Source organism: Nicotiana tabacum, chromosome 14 (assembly GCF_000715075.1).
Source record: "Nicotiana tabacum cultivar K326 chromosome 14, ASM71507v2, whole genome shotgun sequence".
NCBI lineage: Eukaryota > Viridiplantae > Streptophyta > Magnoliopsida > Solanales > Solanaceae > Nicotiana > Nicotiana tabacum.
Genome location: NC_134093.1, coordinates 76,194,349 through 76,211,620, shown reverse-complemented (window position 1 = coordinate 76,211,620; position 17,272 = coordinate 76,194,349). Strand labels below are relative to the sequence as shown.

The following is a 17,272-nucleotide window of genomic DNA, read 5'->3' as shown; positions in this document are numbered from 1 at the left end:
TTCACAGGAACCAGCCGGTTGTGGTAGAGGCAGAAGTAGATTATCTAGCTCGAGCGGTCCTCAAAATCGCGTTTATGCATTAGCGGGTTGACAGGATCAGGAGTCATCACCTGATGTTGTTACTGGTATATTATCAGTCTCCTCATATGATGTATATGCATTGATTGATCCAGGTTCCACCTTATCGTATGTCACTCCATTGGTTGCTAGGAAGTTTGGGATAAAACCTGAGTTGATTAAACCTTTTGAGGTGTATACATCTATTAGGGATCTAGTGATAGCTAGATGGGTATATAGAGATTGTATAGTAGTAGTTCTTAGCCGTTCTACTGTATCAGACCTGATTGAGCTAGATATAGTAGAATTTGATGTTATAATAGGTATGGATTGGTTGGCTTCTTGTTATACTAACGTTGATTGAAGATCAAATATGGTTCGGTTCTAGTTTCCAGGGGAGCCAGTTCTAGAGTGGAAAGGTAATATTGCATCGCCGAGAGGTAGGTTTAGTTCCTATCTCAAGGAAAGGAAGATGATCAGAAAGGGCTATATTTATCACTTAGTTGAGTGAAAGTAGAGTCACCGACCCTTCAATCTATACCGATGGTTAATGTGTTTCCTGATGAGCTTCCAGGCCTTCCACCAGAGCGTGATATTGAGTTTGCTATTGACACATTACCAGATACTCAGCCGATATATATTCCTCCTTATAGAATGGCACCTGCAGAGCTGAGAGAGTTGAAAGAACAACTGAGGGATTTGCTTGAAAATGGCTTTATCGAACCCAGTACATCACCGTGTGGAGCACCTGTGTTATTTGTGAGAAAGAAAGATGGTTCCTTGCGGATGTGTATTGATTACAGACAGTTGAATAAGGCGACGATCAAGAATAAGTACCCGCTCTTGAGGATTGATGATTTATTCGATCAGTTGCAGGGTGCCAAGTATTTCTCGAAGATGAGGTCGGAGTACCATCAGGTAAGGGTTAGAGAGAAGGATATTCTGAAGACAACATTCAGGACTAGATACGGGCACTTTGAGTTTCATGTTATGTCATTCGGTTTGACCAATGCCCCAGCGGTATTCATGGACTTGATGAACCGTGTGTTCAGACCCTTTCTAGATAGATGATATTTTGGTTTATTCCCGTTCAGAGGCTGAGCATGCAGATCATTTACATATTTTGCTCAGAGTTCCATAAGAAAGGAGGTTGTATGCAAAATTCTCTAAATGTGATTTCTGGTTGAATGTTGTAGCTTTCCTTGGTCTTATTATTTCATATGAGGGTATCCGTGTTGACACACAGAAGATTGAGGCAGTGAAGACTTGGCCTAGACCTACGACACCGATGGAGGTTCGTAGCTTCTTGGGTTTGGCAGGTTATTACATGAGATTTGTAAAGGTCTTTTCTTCTCTTTTACCACCATTGACAAAGTTGACTCAGAAGGTAACTAAGTTTCAGTGGAATGATGCTTGTGAGCGGAGTTTCCAGGCATTGAAGGGCAGATTGACTTCAGCACCGATAGTGACACTCCGAGAGAGGGCCGATGGTTATGCTATCTATTGTGATGCTTCGGGCATTGGATTGGGTTGTGTACTGATGCAACATGGTAAGGATGTAGCTTATGCTTCTAGACAGCTAAGAAAGAACGAGAACAATTACCCGACCCACGATTTAGAGTTAGCCACAGTGATTCATGCACTAAAGATGTGGAGGCACTATTTGTATGGTATTCATGTTGATATCTATAGAGATCATAAAAGCCTTCAGTATGTCTTCAAGCAAAAAGAATTGAATTTACGTCAGAGCCGATGGTTGGAGCTATTGAAAGACAATGATATTGATATTTTATACCAGCCAGGGAAGGCGGATGTAGTAGCCGACGCCCTCAGCCGTAGATCTATGGGTAGCCTATAAAATTTACAGCGAGAGAAGAGTGAGATAGCCCATGAGATTCATCAGCTAGCTAATCTTGGAGTTCTATTACTAGATTCAGGTGATACCGGAGTTACTATTTAGGACACAGTAACATCCACTTTAGTAACTGAAGTGAAGGAACGCCATTATGAGGATCCTGTGCTAGCTCATTATAGAGATACATCCCCTCAAAAGGAGAAGACACCATTTGAGGTTATAGGAGATGGAGTCCTCAGATATCGAGGTCGATTATGTGTTCCTAATGTGGCAGGGCTGCATCAGCAGATTATGGAGAAACTCACTATTCTCGTTATTATGTTCTTCCTAGAGCGACGAAAATGTATCATGATATCAGGGAAAATATACTGGTGAGACGAAATGAAGAAGGATATAGCAGAGTTTGTTCCTTAGTGCCCTAATTGTCAGCAGGTTAAGATTGAGCATCAGAAACCCTGTGGATTATTGCAGGCTATAAAGATTCCGACTTGGAAATGGGAAGTAAGCAATATGGATTTCATCATGGGCTTACCTCATACCCAGCATAAGTTTGATTCTATATGGGTTATTGTTGATAGAATTACAAAATAAGCCCATTTTCTGCCTGTCAGCACTGCGTATTCAGTAGAAGATTATGCAAGGCTTTACATTAATCTCTCGAAATGTCATGAGACCCATGAACAGATGATATGATATTAGGACATATCGGGAATCCAGAACCTAGGCAGCCCTAGTACTTCCAAGAATAGAATCATTTATGAGAGCTGTGTGCTTACTCATTTCGTTGTATTATATGGATCATACCAAAAGGAAAGAAGAGATAGACTTAACATACCCCAGGTCGTCAATACAACTCAACAACAAGCTTATGATAACTAGCGCACCAACCCTTTAACAAAGAAATACATGTACGACTTAGATGGTGCTAATATATTACGTATCTCAAATGATAACTCGATTCTAAAATAAAACGGGCAGCATTTCCCCTGATTTTACTGCTCCCTCAAGCCTACTATAGGCGAGATACAAACACAATACAATCAGCAACTCAAAACCAACCTAATTACAATTCGAAACCTTCAATACAACGAAACCCCCAAATATACCATAACACACCCAATCAACAAGTTATCAATTAGCCTGAAACTACAACGACGAGCGACCAACCTACTACCCTACCACATGTGGCATTTCTACAAACCCTTTTTATCCTTCCAAACTCCATAAATCAGCAGCACAATAGGCCAACACGAGTGGACTACAAAACAGTCCACTAAAAGTGGAAAACAATCGAACTCACGGCTTCCGATCACCGTCCAGTGAGTTCTAATTAGTAGGAAACCAATTTATCAACCTTCCTTGATATTTAAACACTTAAATACAGAAATTAGACATTTCCTAACTATGAATTACCTTACAAAACTCGATGTACAAAGAAAAAAGGGAGGCGGTATAATGATACTTACGTCGTAGAGATCGTTCTGATGTTATCGCTTTTCGATTTTGTACCCGGGATGTTAGTATTCTTTGAAACCTAGTTAGATAGCTCAAGGATAGGTTTTATGGTGTTCTCTGTCCGGGTTCTATGTAAAAATGAAGAGAGAGACGAGTTAAGACCTATATATCATCTTTTGAAAAGTCAAAGAGGTGCTAGCTTGGCACCCTCGCATTGGCTCATCTTCCGACGCTTATATCATTTTATCCGGATGTCGTATGAATGAATGGTTATGTGAATTGGAAACTACATTCCAAGACCTCCAATTTGTTATATAATATGTCCTAAAAAGACCTCATATAGCACACGAAATGTATTTTTCAAAAAGCTCTGTTACAAGGCAAATCCTTAGTCGGTTGTTTCGCAACTTAAATCCGATTTTTTTCAAACTTTATATTTTTTATCCAAACATCATATTTAGTCATATTATGACTTTAAACCAATTTAAATCATGATTAACAAGTCTCATATTCATTATACGTTACCTTGGGACACACATGGTGTAACAATCTTCCCTCTTAGAAACATTCGTCCTCGAATGTTAAACTCCTAGAGATTTATAGAAATTTTGGTAGAGTCTCCACTGTAATGGTACAACTACCAACCTGTCAGACATAAAACCCAACAATACAAAGCCACACAGGGCCACAATCATCAATAACACCAATGGCCTCACATGACCAATGATAATAACTAGCATAAGAATCAAGTACCATATACGTACCTAAGGCTGTGATATCTCAGTCCGATCCTCCTTAGGAAGAAGAAACAAGTGAGGATAGCTAGACTTCATGTCTTCTTCAGCATCCCAAGTCATCTCCTCTATATTATTGTTCCTCCAAAGTACTTTAACCGAAGATACGTCTTTAGTTCTCAATCTCCAAACCTGTCTATCTAGTATAGTAATGGGACCTTCCTCATATGATAGTTGCTCTGTGACCTAAAGATCGTCAATTGGAATGACTCTAAAAGGATCTCCGATACACTTATGGAGCATAGACACATGAAAGACTGGATGTACTAACTCCAAGTTGGAAGGCAAGTATAACTCGTATGCTATCTGGCCTACTCTACGTATGATCTTATAAGGTCCAATGTACCGAGGGCTAAGCTTTCCTTTCTTACCGATTCTCATAACGCCTTTCATCGGTGATACCTTTAGGAATACCCAGTCATCTACCTAAAACTCCAAGTCTCGTCGTCGATTATCTGTATAGGACTTCTGACGACTCTGAGCTGCTAATAGAGTTTCCCTTATAAGCTTAATCTTCTCAACTGCTTGTTGTACCAACTCTGGTCCTACTAACTTAGTTTCCCCAACCTCGAATCATCCGTTGTATAGAGCCATCTGAATGCTGGAATGATAGTTATTATTATACGCAAACTCAATAAGTGGAATATGATCATCCCAGCTACCCATGAAGTCTATCACATATGCCCATAGCATATACTCTAGTGTCTGAATAGTACACCCAGCCTGACCATCTGTCTAGAGATGAAATGCTATATACTAAGACTTACTTGAGTCCCCAATCCTTTTTGGAATGACCTCCAGAAATTAGTTGTAAATTGAGCACCTCTATCTGAGATAATAGATCTCCCCCACCACAGTAGGCTGTCCAGTTCAGCGGTTATTGGCGAGATCCCTTCTCCGGACTTGCCATGGTCTTGGTATGCATTTTTGTTATAGACCTTATGGGTATGTCGGGGCCCTGTTCCGGCAATGTTGTAGCATTTATGTTCTTTTAGAGGCTCATAGACAGGTGTCGACTTATGTATGGTTTAGAATGCCTTTTCGGCTGATTTTTGTTGTATAGTCTTTCATGGCATCATGATAGCTCGTACCTTATATATAGTTTCTTGACAGTCTTGTCGTCCCATGTTATGTATGTTCATGACATTATCTTTCATTGTTGGATGTTCATGATCCATGTCTACTATTTATATTGATCTTGTCGGCCCTTAAAGATAATAAGAAAGGTTAGATAAAATGTACGTTGGTGCTCGGCAAGTATGGCCCGGGTGCTAGTCATGACCCTCCAGTTGGGTCATGACAAACTTGGTATCAGAGCAAGTTTGTCCTAGGGGTTGTCTATGAGCCGTGTCTAGTAGAGTTTTGATTATGGATGTGTAGCGCGCCACATTTATAATCAGGAGGCTACGTGACATCTAGGGTTGTTACCTTCTTCCTGAATCTAGATCGTGCGTAGAGTTGAGTCGTAAGTGTTCATATCTAATATTCACCTTGTTTTCTTTTAGCGATGCCTTCGACTAGGAAGCAAGCGATTAGTAAATGGCTTGATACAACTGTAGGAGAGGGTAACATTCAGGTACCTCCAGCCATAGCAGGCCAAAGTGAGCCTCAGAGTGAGATGCCGTCTCATACCTCTCTGTCTCCTCCAGAGGATATTAGGAGGCACCCAGTACATCCAGTTCCTCCGTCTGGCACTACAGACCACGATATGCGCAGTGCAGTGCAGTTGTTGAGTAGCTTAGTAGCTGCTCAGGCTCAGAGGCAGAATACCGGTGCTGCTGATAAACCGGTTAGTGCGAGAGTTCGTGATTTTATTAATCTAGACCCTCCAGTGTTTACCGGATCAAGCCCCAAGGAGGACCCGCAAACATTTATGGATCAGGTTCATTGTACATTGCGTGTTATGCATGTGTATAGTATATGTATATGGGTTATGGGGAAAGGTTATGGTATTATATACGCACCACCACCTGATCAACTGGTATACGTTTATGACTTCGCCCACAGAGGCTGAGATGATATGATGGGATGACCTCAGAGTCTTAATGATGTTATGTACACATATACATATGCATGATATGACATTTATACGTATATGTATGACATTATAAATGTTTCATGATTCACAGAGCTATTCAGACTTACAGGTTGAGTCCTTTACTCCATGTTTCTTTCATGTTTGTTATAAATTAATTTTTACGCCTTACATACTAACATTATTCATACTGACGCCCCTATTGCCTGGGGTCCTGTGTTTTATACTCGCAGGTACAGGTAGACAGGCTGACGGTCCCCCCATCTTAGGATCCCTGCTCAGCGAGAGTTGGTGTGCTCCATTTGATCCGGAGTTGCTATTGGATTTTGGTACGATACTATTGTATACATATATGTATGATGGGACCCAGTCCCGTCCTTTATATAGTTGTACACTCTGTTAGAGGTTTGTAGACAGTCATGTATAGTTCGATAGTATGTGGCCTTGTCGGCTCGCCCTACCGTATTCCGTATATATATATATAAATATGGATATATGTCTTTGGGCATTTTTCCCCATGTATGTTATTCATATGAATCAGTAGTTTATTTTCAGACGTTATGCATGACCTACACTTATTTTATGTTTATATCTTAGACGAATTCTTAGGGGTGTTCGATAGGTAGAACTCGGGCACTCATCACGGCCCATCGGTTTGTTCGTGAAATTGGTCTGGCTGGACGGGTTCCTAGGAAGCTCATGAGTATTTTAGATTTATTCCGAACTATTTTTGGTGTTGTTGGCAGTTTTGGTGCTGGTGCGTCGCACCGACAGAGCTTTGGTCGCGGGTACGAAGTTGCATAAGCGAGTGTTGCGGTTAGTGATGCGAAGCTGTTGACACCTGGGAGATGGGTCGCATCTACAGAATGATTGGTGCAAATGCGATATTGCACCTGCAAGGCTGTGTTATGCACCAGCGAAGGCAGGCCTTGAGATGGGAGGGCGCATGTAAGCCCCCTCAAGATTTCCTATAATTGTGAGGCCTTAAAGCATGCTCTTGAGTCGCTTAAGTGTTGTCTTGCCTTTCACAAGAGATTATGGACTAAAACCAACTTAGATGATCATGATATTAAATTTAGGAGGTGTATTAGAAGTTGTTAAGGATATAAGAAGAGCCGTAGAACTAATCCATGTTGGGAACTATGCAATGGGCTAAAGTTTCAAATGAATTCGCACAAGACTAGACTTCAAAGGAGTACCACTCTCAAAATATAAGTATTTACGTGGTGATATGCCTATCAAATGAAATCTCTTTGAGTCTAGTTTTCAATGCATCAAACCGTTTATCATTTGGATATTTTTACATAAATTCATAGCCAGTTTAATGGACACTATGCCATCTCTACACCCACCTGCGCGCTGAGCTTGTCAGGTGCGCGGCCGAGCACAAAAGAAGGGTTTTTTGCCTTGTATCACACCCAGCTCCGCGCACCTGTGAACCCTATAAATACCCCCAAGGTCGGGGAGGGATAGTGGCTAACTCATTTCTTTGAGCTAGGGCTTGCTCTAGCAAAAAGAATTCGTCTTATACATCCTTCCTATGAACCAAGGTAATTTGGAGTATTTTGAGTTAATTACTACTCCTAAACACTTATTTTAACAATGATTAATCTTGAAAATCCATAGATTTCCATTCAAAATTTCAAATTGGTCAAGAACACCACAAGTTGGGATTTTTAAGTGTTTTACTACAAGAGGTATGTCTACAATATCTCTAACATGATTATGGGGATTATTTATGTAAGAAATATATGTTAGGACTTATGGGCTGGTGATTGGAATCCATAAGTGCCTAACCTAGGTTGTGTTGGTGTTATAGAGATTCAAAATTATTTAATTGATGAGATTGATTGGTTGAGAGTGAATTGTTGGGTATACATGTGCTAATGGAGGTTGTGGATTGCCTAAGGATGATTTAAGGTGGATCATTAGTGTGGAAGGTGGTTGTTAGGTGGGAATTCCATTGAAGGAGGTTGTAGATAAATTTGTACGTTAGACGTCTAATAAAAAGTCTAAATGGCCTAAAGTATAGAAATTCTTACGAAATTGGTGCAATTGCGTTACATTGTTGTGTATTGAAGTTGTTTAATATGGTTGACCATCATAGTATTATTAAGGGAAAACTTTTATGTATGTTTGGCTAAGCTCTTCCCATAAAATCGATTCCTTTAAAATTCTCCATGATCTTCCAAAGTATGATTTATATATGCTTCCATGCCTTTGCTTCCAAATATCTAGAATATGATTATGGGTGACAAGTAATTATATGATATCCATGTGTTCCTTCCCAAGTCATGACGTTTATGCCATGAAACTACATGATTGAAATGCTTTAAAAGATTGATTACCAAATGCTCATAAAGCCCAACACATTCCTTATTTTCTATTGCCATGCTCTTTTCCTTCAAAATGTTTCATCGTCTTTAGTTTTCAAATGCACATGAATATGAAGCTATGGCCTTCCAATGCTATCAACCGTCACTATGATTTTCAATGACTCAATGCATATGTTATAAAATGAAAGAAAGCATTTGATATGTGGCCATTGTGGCAAGAATGAAGATTACCATGTATGACCAAGAGTGCCAATAAAATAAAAGATTTTATGAAAGTCTATGAGACGAATATATTTTCTTTTATATAAAAATATTTGTGGGAGTATCGTTAGGTCACTGAGGAAGGGTGGGCTATAAAGGCCTGAGTCAGAAACTACATGTGCCGGTGTCGGAGACGGTTGGGGGACAAATTCCCTTTGCACTATAATGAGATTATTCCCCTTAATTGGGATGAACTGATTGCTAGCAAAGACCATGTCTATCCACACGGTATTGTGGTGAGATGGCTTGGTCGATCGGGTCGAGATCGAACGCCATGCCATGCACATAGTGGTTTCACGGTACCACGCCAACCCATACACATTGGGTGAGACGACCTAGCTGATCAGGCCAAGATCGGACTCCATGCCATGTGCATGGTGGTGTGTCGGTAGCTAATGATCTCCCAACCCAAATTGTTAATGTCTATTTGAGGAGTTTACTTGTGTTATACTTGCTTCTTATGTTTTAATATGGCATTTCCATTTCTCTTGAATTACTCCCTATTTTCATGATTATATCTCATTGTGTGGGCATTCCATTCTATGTGAGCGTACATAGCTTACATACTAATACTATTCCATATGTACTAACACGCCTTTTATCGGGGACGCTGCATCTTTAATAGATACAGATGGTTCCTTAGCAGGTGGTGCAGGTTTTTGATTGGTGTACCCTCTTTTCAGCTGATTTGGTGAGCCCTATTCTATATCAGGGCCTTATATTGTTTGATTCTTCTACATTGTATTTTGAGGTATAGCTGGGGCCAGTCACCGACACTTCCATACTACACTCATGTTTATTTAGAGGCTCCGTAGACATACCGTGGGTCATGCTTTGAATGGGGAAAAATAAACTAAAAATGTTGTAGTTATCAGATGTTTCCTCTTCTAAACTAAGAACTTGTAATATTTTGCCATCTAGAAATGGAACTTCTTAATTAATGAAAAATCCGTATTGTACATTTTATCCTCCTAATTGACTACCTATTGTTATTTATTCTTTAATCATTCATGGGAAATGTTAGATAGTAAGTACCAGGTAGGCTTGCTTGGCTGGGTTGCGCGCCACTCCCGCTCCCTAAGGTCGGGGTGTGACAAGCTTGGTATCAAAGCCTAAGGTTTTAAAGTGCCCTTGGATGTCTCGGAGCCGTGTTTAGTAGAGTCCTTCTTATCAATGTGAAGTATACCACATCTATAATTAGGAGGCTACTTGGGCATTTAGGAATGTCACCCTTCTTTGATATTTTAGAATGTGCGATAGGGCTTGATTTTAAGACTGTCCTTTTGACTCGTGCGTCATTCAAATGTTCAGTACTTGGCGCCTAAGAAGAAGTCAAAGAGTGGCCAAAGGGCCCATGCCACCCCAGTTGTAGCAGATAAAGTGCCCAATGTTACGAGTGAGCACAAAAGCAGTGAAAACACTCCCCTAACTACAACACCTCTTACTTCTACTACGCCTGCTCAGAATCCAGTTTGGAATGTAAATATTCCTCCCCCAACTGATACTCCACTTCAACCTCTAATTTCAACCTCTACTCCTAGTGTTTCTGATGGGGACCTCAGGGGAGCTATCTAACTGTTGACTCAGATAGTGGCTTCCCAAGCCCAGAGATTGAATGGTACATTAACTTCCTCTAGTCACCAAGGGGATTCAGATAGTTCCAGGGTGAACAAATTCCTTCAGTTGGATCCTCCGGTGTTCAAAGGTACCAAGCTCGAGAGGATCCATAGGAATTTACTGATAAGATGCACAAGACTCTCTGTGTTATGCATGCCATTGAGAAGGAATCAATGGAATTGGCCTCCTATCGCTTGAAAGAAATGGCATATACATGGTATGAATTGTGGGAAGAGTCTCGTGAGGAGAGTAGCCCTCTGGCAAAGTGGAACGAGTTTGCTGATGCTTTTATGGATCATTTCTTGCATGCCGAGGATAGGGCAACCCATGTCACCGAGTTTTAGAATTTGAAGCAAGGTAATATAAGTGTGTGGGACTACCACCTAAAGTTTGCGGATCTTTGGAAGTATGCTCTCTACATGTTGCCCAATATGGAGGCTAGGGTGCGCCGGTTTGTACAAGGCCTTAGCCCTTTTTGTTATCAACGAGGCCGCTAAAGCTGCATTGAATTTTGATATGACCTATTGGATGATGGTGGTATTTGCTCAAGCGACACGGATCTGGAAGCTAAAAAGCATGATAGAGCGAGATAATAACAAGAAGGCCCAGTCCGTGGGAAACTTTGGTGGTTCTTTCAATAGTGGTGGTGGAGGAAAGGCAATATACAAGAGAGGGTCATCCAGACCGTCACAGTCAGTTGCTCAGTCTTCAGGTAGTGCACCGCTATCATCTCCCAGTTAGTAATAGTGGGGTCGTCTCAAGCCTAGTTAGGGCAACAAGTAACCTCTTCAGCAGGTTCGGTTAGGTGGGAGATTCTAATCACAGCAAAGGCCCTCTTGCCCTAGGTGTTGGAAGATACACTCGGGAGTCTGCTGCATGAGCCTTCTTGTATGCTATGGTTGTGGCCTTAGGGTCCATATTCAGAGTGACTGTTTTTTGTCCCATCACAATGCTAGTAGAGGTATGATACAACCGGCCAGTTCAGCAGCTACTATTTCCACAACACCTCATTCGGCTCCCGCAAGACGTTGTGCAGCTTGGTGTGGTGCATAGGGTTCAGAAGCTTCTCCAGATGTTGTAACATATATATTGACCATTTAATCTTATGATGTGTATACTCTTATAGATCTCGGTTATACATTATTATACGTCACTCCTTATGTTGTTGTGGGATTTGGGATAGAACCGGAATAACTTTGTGAGTCGTTCTCTCTATCTAATCCAGTTGGTGAATTTATTGTGGCCATGTGGGTTTATAGGGATTGTATTGTCACAATGCGTGGTTGAGACATATAAGCTGACCTCATTGAATTGGTAATGATGGACTTTGATGTGATAATAGGGATGGACTAGCTTTACTCATGTTTTTCTAAGCTTGATTAACGAACCAGGACCATTAGGTTCGAGTTCCCAGACGAGCGAGTCATTGAGTGGAAAGGGGATGATGGTGTGCCAAAGGGTAGGTTTATTTCTTACCTTAATGCCGCGAGGATGATCATCAAGTGATGTATCTACCATTTGGTCTGAGTCACGAACATCGATGTTGAGGCACCGATACTTTAGTCTATACTGGTTGTGAATGCGTTTCCGGAGGTCTTTCCTGATGAACTTCCGAGAGTTCCACCAGATAGGGAGATTGACTTCGGGATTGATGTTTTTCTGGGTACGCAGCCTATATAAATTCTACCATATGGAATGCCTCCGGTAGAATTGAAGGAACTGAAGGAATAGTTGAAAGACTTGCTAGAGAAAGGTTTCATCTGACCGAGTGTGTCATCTTGGGGCGCATCGATTTTATTTGTTAGGAAGAAAGATGGGTCATTGAGGATGCGCATTGACTATCGGCAGCTCAACAAGGTCACAATCAAGAATAAGTACCCACTACCAATGATAGATGACCTGTTTGATTAGTTACATGGTGCTAAGTACTTCCCCAAGATTTAATTAAGGCCGGGGTATCGCCAATTGAATATAAGGGAGAATGATATTCCGAAAATAGCTTTTAGGATCCGGTATGGGCAGTTTGAATTTCAGGTGATGTCTTTTGTGTTAGCGAATGCTTCGGCAACTTTCATGGATCTTATGAATAAAGTCATCAAGCCTTTCCTCGACCCTTTTGTGATAGTCTTCATTTACGACATCATTTTGTATTCACGAAGTCGAGAGGACTATGCCGATCATCTCAGGGCGGTTTTGCAAACTCTGTATCAGCACAAGTAGTATGCGATGTTTTTGAAATGTGAGTTTTGGCTCGAGTCTGTCGCTTTATTGAATCATATTGTCTCTAGTGAGGGAATCAAGGTTGATACTCAGAAGATTGACATAATGAAGAATTGGCCCAGACCTACAACTCCAATAGAGATCCGTAGTTTCTTGGGTTTAGCTGGGTATTACAGGAGTTTTGTGGAGGGTTTTCTTCTCTTGCCTTTCCGTTGACCAAGTTAACACAAAAGGCAGCTAAATTCTAATGGTCAAATGCTTGTAAAAAGAGCATTCAAGAGTTGAATTCAAGATTGACCACGACACTAGTGTTGACCTTACCGGAAGGTGTTGACGACCAATTTTGACCCTCCCCTTCATATAATTAAAAATTTTACGCTTATTGATCAACAATAATGTAATAAGATTATTTTAAAATTATTTGTATCTTTTTTTCTCAATTATAAATAATTTAATAGGTAATAATAAGTATAACAATAATTAATATATTAAGTATATAATTATATTAATTTAGTTTTTAATAATTAAAATTAATTAATTAAGCAAACAATTAGCTTTCATAAGTTAATAGACGAGTATTTTAATTATTTTGATGATTTAAAACTAGTTTATAGTAATTAATTAATAAAACATCAGTTAATTACATTTTATTATGTTTTAAATAAGTTTAAAAATTAATTACAAAAAGTGGAGTTAAAACTTTAAATTAGGCTATGATTGAGATTGGTAGATTTTGAATTAAAGTGACAATGATTTAAATTAAAATTTTAGCCTAATACCCAATTATTTAGCCCAAAATATTATTCTAAATACACCTGACCCGCCCAAGCCCAAAACAACCGTCCCCTTTGGCAATCCTCGCCACTTCATTTATACCAATCACACCACCCATCAAGACTGTTGATCAAATTCATCAACGGTCCAAACTAATCACAAATTCCTCTTTAATTTTAAATCCATCAGCTCATTTCCAACGGCCCCCGTTTTATCTCCATATATTATTCCCATTTTATTTTCTAGACAAAAATCATGAGTCGTCGATCCAATGATCCAACGGCCTACATTCGCCCCCTCATTTTAAACTAACTAACCCTCAAAACCAAGAGGACATTTCATCTCATCAGCCGCCCACATTTCCTCTTCTTCTCTCTTTTCTCTCATCATCTCAACCACCTGCCGTCCCTAAAACATGCTCAAATCAGTGCAAGGTCACAGAAGACAATCCAAACTTCATAATTCCCCCTCCCCCCGGCTAGCCGCGAATCTAGCCGAGAACATTCACATTCCCATCATCCCCATTCAAAATCTCAGAATCCAAAACCCTAGCTTCAAACATGAAAGTTATAGGACCTCATCATCACGCCTTATTTCTTTTGAATCCGCCATTATAACTTGCATGCATCCTCCAGATTCAGAGGAATCTTGACATAATCATGACATATGATAACTTAGAGGTCAAATGCAGTGACCTCTGGGTATTAGCATTTCTCGGTGGTCCGATGGTCTCAACGCAAAGCCCGATCATCATTTCGAATAGGTAAAATCCCTATCCTGATTTCCCCTCTGATTTTTCATTTTTTCCCTTTTTGATTTTATCCATGTTCATCATCATCAACATCATCATCATCTTCCACTGATTTTCAAATCTTGAACGAAACCCTTAAGGCCCAATCATAGGTATAAATAGCCGGCTTTAATGCCCTTACCAACACACACAATTACAATAAGAACTCTAGTAATTGCTCTAGAACCAATTTCCTTTAAGTACTCGGTGGATTTCTCTAAACCTCCTTTATTTCTTTCTTTTCTACTCGAGTTTAAATACTGGAAATTGGTTGTGGACCTTGGATCCTAAACGGTTAAGAATGACTACTTGGTTTGATGCCCCGAAGAAGGTCAATAGACCACTGATCTTACTTTAATCAATTAGATTTTCTCTATAGTTTTCTTATGTTGTTTTCATTTGATTATCTAGTATTTTTTGTCAATCTTCTGCCTACTCTCCTTCATGATATTCATTAGTGAAGCATGTAACTTTCAATTATGTCTGCTGCATATATTATTTTTTCACTTGACCAATTGATACTTTCCATTAACAATTATGTTTATCTCATATGTTGTTTGTTTAAGCCAATACATGTTGACCATTGAATCTTGTTTCTCATGTTTATATTATGTGTAGCCATTATTTCTTTTGTTGTTCGCCGTTCAAATTCCTACCTTTTCTTGTTTAGCTAATTGGAATCTGTCATCAGTACTGTGTGTACCTATCATGTTAGCATATTTGATTGTTTGAAGTCTAGTTGGTAGTAATTCTGTTTATCATTTTAACATAAAATAGAACTTGTACTGAAACTTGAATGACTGTCCTTATTTGTTTAGCAACTCTATTTTGATTAAGGGAATCATGCTTGCAGTTTTTACTAACTGTTTATGTTTAAAGATACCATGCCTAGAATACCTAAAGGCACCACTAATTGAGTATTGTTGGCCGAGGCTATTTGATTTATTAGTTACAAATTCTATCTTTCACCATCTACAATCCTGTTGTAGATACCATGTCTGTAGGTTGCACTTTGAGATTAAAATCTAATCATCCTTTCTAGTTTAATAGCTCTGATAACCTCTCTGATTGGCCTGACTTTGTGGAGTTAGTCCCATGTATAAAGTGTTTAGCTTAGGTTTTTTGATGTCCATTGAAGTTTAATTATGAGTTGTACTTTTTGTTGATACATTTTTTTGTCTTCCCTAAGCTGTTTAATTTTTTCAAGATTTCTAGCATTAATGACATAGACTAACTTATTGTAGAAAAACATATGTTGATACTGTTCTGACCTTATGAAACAATAGACCTCTGATGAAAACTCAATAAGTGAGTGTATGTGTTTGTTTTTTGCTAACTCCCAAATGATGCCTTTAACTGCCTAAAGTGACATTCTTAAAGTTGAAGTTATCTGTAACATAGCAAGCATGTTATAGAAGTATATAATTAACCAATTATGCTTTCTGACTCTCTCTTGATTATGTTTAGAGAAATAATCCCTAAGAATTTTGTATTGATGTTATAACATGTGGAATGATTCTGAGTTGACTTTCAAGTCTTGAAAACTGCTAAGAACTTTGAGAGCTTATATGGGGTAATATATCCTTACATCATGCATTCTGATAGTGATCACTTACTAAAGATAGTTTCAAGCTGAATCATGTGCTAGTCCCCTGATCATTTATAGCATTTCACTCAAGTGATTGTTTCAGTTCTTAGAATGATTGTTTGCCAACAAGTTTGGTATTGTCCTAAAACTATTTGTACCTTTGTTTGACTGAGTTCTTGAAATATATATCATGATTAGATAGTTTGAGGTATCATATAGGACTTTATGTGCTTATGATAGTTTTTCTCGTGTGGAATGTTTGGGCTGCCTAGCTAGTTTATTCAAAAGGCTAAGTCAGGGGTTTCTTTTTTATTTAAACCCCTATGGAATAACAAGGTTAAATAGCTGAGGTATCTATTACGGACTTAATTTTACTATCAAGGGACCCTTCCCTGGTACAAGCACTGATCGGGGTCCAAGAGACCCTTGTGAACTCTAAAATGCCAAGGGTTCGTAAGGGATCCTTGTAAGTTCATATGGTTCACTTCAAGCCTACATTCATTGACTTTGATAAATTATTAGGGGATTAGAAGAAATGAAATTGGGCTTTGCCATATTTATTTTGAATCATGCTAATATTTATTGTTATTATTTTCTGCTTTACATTTATTGGCACATGCTAATTGGTTTTCTTATTTTTCTTTTGCATGTACACTAGGCATGTGGAGTTCATGATGGACTCAGTCTCAAGTTCGAAGAATTAGGCTGCCTCCCTTGTCATCTGCTGAAGTCTACTGTTTGAATTTGGTTGGGCCTGACTAATTGTCAGCCCAACCCGAAAGTCCAGTCCTTTTCCCTTGCTTTAAGATCATTATTATTGATATCTTGTTCTTTGTAAATGTTACTGTGGAACTAACATTGTATTGTATCACTCTGTTTTGTTGTGATTGTTTACGAGAATCTTAGGGAAATTAAATCTAATAAGGTAAAAGGTAACCCTGACCGAAAAGAATACTCAATTTAATAGTCTTGATAATTTTTTGGAATTTGAACACTTTAAACTAATTATTTGTCAACTAATTTTTCCTTCGTTCACTTACTTTTTTCTAATAAGTTTTCGTTTGTTTAGGTATTTACAGAATTTGAACAGTTTAGGTGGAAACAACCTTTTGGGAAAAGTTTTTCAAACAAACCACTTAGGCAAACTTAACATCTAAATTGATTTTGGACAGAAAAGTAGTTGCGCAATGCAAATCAAGATTTGATTTTACAAGAGTTAAATTAACGACTTTTTAAAAACGATTTGATTTATACCAAACAGTCATCAAAAGAAACAAACAAGGTACATTTAACTCAATATATATGAGATGTTAACATAGACACATTTTTCTAATGGCAATCATTTATTTTTGCAAACCATATCACTAAGGTTTTGAAACAAGTACTGCCATTTCTAAAGTTGCAAATCCTTTTTCAAATAAATGAGTATTCGATAAAAATTAAAATGTTTTATCCCTTACTCAAGTCTTTCACTAAGACCCGTTTAATAT

General features: G+C 38.9%; 1 long non-coding RNA gene across 1 annotated transcript; it reads left to right on the top strand.

The window, feature by feature from the left end:
• Positions 1-13,778: 13,778 nt before the first annotated feature.
• LOC142169148 (uncharacterized) lies at positions 13,779-16,676 on the top strand. Its single transcript, XR_012698891.1, has 2 exons — positions 13,779-14,167; positions 16,441-16,676. It is a non-coding gene; the product is annotated as an uncharacterized LOC142169148 (long non-coding RNA).
• Positions 16,677-17,272: the final 596 nt, after the last annotated feature.